This window comes from Oryctolagus cuniculus, chromosome 4 (assembly GCF_964237555.1).
Source record: "Oryctolagus cuniculus chromosome 4, mOryCun1.1, whole genome shotgun sequence".
Lineage (NCBI taxonomy): Eukaryota > Metazoa > Chordata > Mammalia > Lagomorpha > Leporidae > Oryctolagus > Oryctolagus cuniculus.
This window is the reverse complement of record NC_091435.1, coordinates 163,968,115-163,973,956: the sequence shown is the minus strand read 5'-3', so window position 1 is coordinate 163,973,956 and position 5,842 is coordinate 163,968,115.

The window sequence follows — 5,842 nt, the reverse complement described above, 5'->3', positions numbered from 1 at the left end:
GAAATTGAATGATTAAATCAGATAACACAAAAAGCGCTTTTATGTTCATTTGATAAATACTAAACAATAGCAATAGTTGAGACCTTTTAAAATGTCCCAGATGTCACCTGAAAAAAATCAGTTTTCTCCCCTGGTAATTCTTCTAGTTTATGACAAAATGGACCATCAGGTGAGAGATGGATTAAAGAAGCTAAATGAACTTGACTATGATTATTATGTTCTAGTGGGTACCAGGGAAAAAAATTTGATTTAATCAAAGAAAATATTCACTTCACCCTTTTTCTCTTCCCATTTCACCTATTTTTCTCTTTAATGTTTTTTTTTTTTTTTTAAGTTTCTTAAATTGCTCCATTCCCTGCATTTTTTGTTTGGTTGTTTGTTTTATATTCTTGCAGGGTCAAAAAGGTTCAAATACTAGAAAGTCACCTGTGAGATACCTTGCCCCAGTGGACACAGAAACTTTTAGGACTTTTCATCAGAAAACATTGGATTCTCCAGTACTCTTAGCATTGCAAAATGGCAGGGTGTTCCTGCAGGGCTGAACACTTAACCCCGGGGCTCATTAGTCACCACCATTACTAAGCAGAGCGGAGGTTTCACTTTGTCTATGCTGGTATCTGATGAAAAGAAATACTTCTAGAACAATTCTGGGGTTTGGATCCCCCTGGCAACCAAAACCAGGAAGTTTTAGGGAATTCCCTTCATTTCAAGAGGTGGTCCTCAAATTTTAGGCAGCATCTGGAGGGCTTGTTTTATAAAACACAGATGCCTGAACACTGCCCATTCCCTGGGGGTTAAAATTCAGTAGATCTGGGTGGGACCCGAGAAATGCAGTTCTTTTTTATTTTCATTTCTTTTTTAACTTGCAAGGTAGAGAGACAGAGACAGGCACAGAGAAGGAAAAACAAGCAAGGTTTCCACCCACTGGTTCACTCCCCATACGCCCACAGGAGCCAAGGCTGGGCCATGCAGAGGACAGAAGCCAAGTACTCAATCAGGGTCCATGGCGGGGACCCCTCGAGTCCTTGAGCCATCACCTGCTGCTTCCCAAGGTGAACATCAGCAGAAAGCTGGGATTTAGTTTAGAGCAGAGCTTGGAATTGAACCCAGGCACTCTGATAAGAGATGTGAGAGTCCCAAATGTGGTCTTAACCACTGCCCAAATGCCCACCCTCGAGAATTGCCCAAGAAGCTCCCAAGTAGTAGTGATGCTGTCAGTCTGTCCACACTTGGGGCCTCACTGATTTAGAATAGCTGCATATTATGGGCATTGCTCTTTCTAATAAAGGAGTAAAGCTAAAGCCAGGGGAAGAATGAGCCTCCTGGTAAGCCGCAAGGGTGGAATCCCTTGTCATCATTTTTCCTGTGCTCTGGGCAGTGACACCGCGTTTTTACTGTACCCCAAGCAAAGGCTTCCCATGCTTGGCTGCTTATCCACGGGTGTTGAACAGGCTTTCCCAGATGTTTACTTTGTGAAAAGGAATGCCAAGGGCTGTTTCTACTTCAGTGGTTCTTAAGTTCTATTGTGCATCGGAATCATTTTAAGGACTTATTTTAAAAGCACACGCCTGTGTCCCATCCAAGAGACGTTGATTTATTAGATCATAATACTCATAATAGTAAGCATTTATCTTATATTTTCTATGTGCCAGGCACTGTTATAAACACTTTACATGTAACTCATTTAATACTCACAAGAACCCTGTGAGTTGGTACTATTACTACTAGCTGAGCATCCCTAAACTGAAATCTGAAATCCAGGGCGACAGCATTTGGTGCAGTGGGATGCCTGCATCCCATGTCGAAGTGCCTGGTTTGAGTTCTAGCTCCCATTTATATCCAGTTTCTTGCTAATGTGCACCTTGCTAGCCAGAAGTGATGACTGAAGAAGTTGGGTCCATGGGTGCCGGTGTTGTAGAACAGAGAGTTAAGCCATGGCCTGCGATGAGCACCGTATAAGCACCAGTTCAAATCCCAGCTGCTCTACTTCAAAAACAGCTCCCTGCTAATGCACCCAGGAAAGCAGCAGCAGATCTGAGTACTTGGGGTGCCGCCATACATGTAGGCGACCCAGAAGGAGTTCCAGCTCCTGGCTTTGGCCTGTCCCAACTCCAGCTATTGTAACCATTTTGGGAATAAATGGTTGGAAGTTGGAAGATCTCTCTCATGTTCATGCTCTCTCTCGCTCTCTCGCTCTCTCTCTGTAACTCTGCCTTTCAAATAAATAAGTAAATTAAAAAAAAATTTTTGATCCAGGTTTCTAGCTTCAGCCTGGCCAAACCCCAGATGTTGCAGATATTTGGGGGAGTGAACCAGCATATGGAAACTCTCTCTCTCTCTTTTTGTCTCTCTTTCTTTCAAGCAAAATGAAAATAAATAAATTTAAAATTGGGGGACTGCCACTGTGGCACAGCAGGTTACCGCCCTGGCCTGAAGCGTTGGCATCCCATATGGGTGCCGGTTCAATACCCAGCTGCTCCACTTCAGATTCAGCTCTCTGCTATGGCCTGGGAAAGCAGTAGAAGATGGCCCAAGTCCTTAGGCCCCTGAACCCATGTGGGAGAACCAGAGGAAGCTCCTGGCTCCTGGCTTTGGATTAGCACAGCTCTGGCCATCGCAGCCAATTGGGGAGTGAATCATCGGATGGAAGACCTCTCTCTCTCTCTCTGCCTCTCCTTCCTCTGTGTAACTCTGACTTTCAAATAAATAAATAAATCTTTAAAATTTGAAAGAGAAATCTGAATTCCAAAATGCTCCTAAATCCCAAACTCTTCAAGTGGCCACATGACACCACAGTGGAAAAATTCCACACCTGACCCAAGTGATGGATCACAGTCAAGAAACAGGCCCACTGCAAATATTGTAGCAAATTACCTTAAGGTTATGTATAAGGTATATACAAAAGAAATTGATTTCCTGTTTAGACTTGGGTCTCATGCTGGATGCTCTCATTATATGATATGAATATTTGAAAATCTGCAATATGAAAGAATTCCAGTCTCAAGCATTTTGGATGAGAGATATTCAACCTGTATTCCCACTTTACAGAAGCAGAAACTGAAGTTCAGAGTGTGATTAATACCTTGTTTGCCTCCTGTCAGCTGGAGCTTGGCTACCTCTTGTCTCAGGTAAGGCTCTTTACTTCAAGTTCTCCAAAGACCCAAAAATAAAGATGTAGATGTATGCAGTTTATAGAAACAGTGATCCCGGGCCGGTGCTGTGGTGCAATCCTCCACCTGCGGCGCCAGCATCCCATATGGGCGCCGGGGTTCTAGGCCCGGCTGCTCCTCTTCCGATCCAGCTCTCTGCTATGGCCTGGGAAAGCAGTGGAGGATGCCCCAGGTGCTTGGGCCCCTACACCATGTGGGAAACCAGGGAAAAGCATCTCACTAGTCCCAGTGATCAATTTCTGTTCACAATTGATCATAAAGATAGGACTAAGAGCCAAAGGGATCACATAAACAAGACTAGTGTTTGCTAATACTAACTGATAGAATAAAAAAGGGAGAGAATGATCCAACATGGGAAGCGAGATACACAGTAGACTCATAGAATGGCAGATGTCCTAAATAGCACTCTGGCCTCAGAATCAGTGCTTAAGACATGCGGATCCAGCTGAAGAGCCCATGAGAGTATTTCAGGCATGGAAAGCCAAGACACTCTGGGAAAAAAAAAAAAAAAAAAAAAAAAAAACAACAACTAAATGAAAGATCTCCGCGAGTGAGATCCTAGTGGAAAGAACAGACCATCAAAGAAGGAGGTACCTTTCTCTGAAGGGAGGAGAGAACTTCCACTTTGACTACAACCTTGTCTAAATATGATCAGAGTCGGTGAACTCAAAAGGCTTCCATAGCCTTGGCAACTCATGACAAGAGCCTAGGGTGATTACTGATGCCATAAACAAGAGTGTCAATTTGTTAAGTCAACAACAGGAGTCACTGTGCACTTACTTCTCATGTAGGATCCCTGTCCTTAAGGTGCTGTACATTGTAATTTAATGCTATAACTAGTACTCAAACAGTATTTTTCACTTTGTGTTTCTATGTGGGTGCAAACTGTTGAAATCTTTACTTAATATATGCTAAAGTGATCTTCTGTATATAAAGAGAATTGAAAATGAATCTTGATGTGAATGGAAGGGGAGAGGGAGTGGGAAAGGGGAGGGTTGCAGGTGGGAGGGAAGTTATGGGGGGGAAGCCATTGTAATCCATAAGCTGTACTTTGGAAATTTGTATTCATTAAATAAAAGTTAAAAAAAAAAAAAAGCACCTGGCTCCTGGCTTCAGATTGGCACAGCTCCGACCATTGTGGCCACTGGGGAGTGAACCAACAGACAGAAGACTTTTCTCTCTGTTTCTCCCTCTCACTGTATGTAACTCTACCTCTCCAATAAATAAATAAAATCTTAAAAGAAAAAAAAAAGAAGGAAACAGTGATCCCAGAAGCACACTTGAGGGATCAAGGAAGTGAGTGAGGCAGAGAAATTGTGCATTAATGAACACGTTGTTGATGAAGGCAGCTGGGGCTCAATCCCGCCCAGAACGCCTTACGAAAGCATGCAGAACATGCCCTAGAATTCCCCTTCTGGAAACCAGAGCAAATGGGGCATTTACGGGCTGACTCCTTCCTTACTGGTTGAGGATTGTGTTGCAAGGCTTGAGTTCCCTAGCACTCACAGCTCCTCTAAAGCCACAGAGTAGCCCTTAGGTGGGACAGGGAGAGACCCATGCCAAGGAGCCATGCATCATAGCTGCAGAAAGACTACGAGTGGGTCCAGAGCTTAGGGCAGAGTTATCCATGGCCATCAGCACTCAATACGTAGGTGGCCCAGGAAACACACTTTGAGAAACAGTGCTTAAATTGGCAATGTCCTTGGGCCAGTGTGGTAGCTCAGATCATAAAGTTAAAAATGATATGAAACTGGATGGTTTCCTTCTTCCCTTTTCATCTCCAGACCCCAAAACTGCACCCTAAGGAGTAACCAAACAAGACGAGTCATTCACGAAGTTCCTCCAGAAGACTCCTGTCTGTGTCATGTTGTACAAGTGGCTGGAGGAGGCTACATCTGAATGATCACAAGAAGGTAAAATTCTCTATGGATGGGGGGGGGCAGTTTCTGTGTCCCTACTTCATTACCTGCCGGAGTTGCTCGTTCCAAATCTGTTTAAAGATTCAACACTGATTCCCTAACACCTGCTGATAAAATTTAACAGAATCCAGAACCCAAATTGTGGAGAGAATTGAGGATGAAGCTTAAGAGTGCAATATATTTGAATAACTTCATAGAGAAGGCAAACCCATCATCAAGATATCTTTAGTGATGTACACATTGGTTAATCTTTCTGTTGTTGACATTTGTGTTTCACAATAGAATATCTGTAAATGTACTCTCATTAGGAATGCATCAAAACACATTTTTTTTTTAAATCTTATCTTAATTTTTAAATGTGTGTGTTTGTAAATACAAAGATATTTATAGATGCTGCTAGTGTTACTCTTATGGAGCTTCAAGTAAAAACCCACAAGGTTTGCAAAGGATAAAAAGTTAAGTCAATCAGTAGGTGGTGAGTAGAGGCAGCAGCCGGATGGCGGGCCAAGGAGGTGAGCAGTTTCTATTTCGCTCACCTTCCTCTCCTGGATGTCACAAAGAGTCTCAGATGCCAGCAAGACTTAAACAGAAATGCTTCAGAGCTAGCTCCTGCCACACAGGGTGCTGAGTACTGAGAAGTGGAGGTGGATGCGGAGTTGAAAGAGTGGGAGGCAGAGGTAGAGATGTAGGAGAAAAGAAGACGTGGGCAATCTGAACATGTGTACAGTGGAGGTGAGAGACGGGCAACGGAAG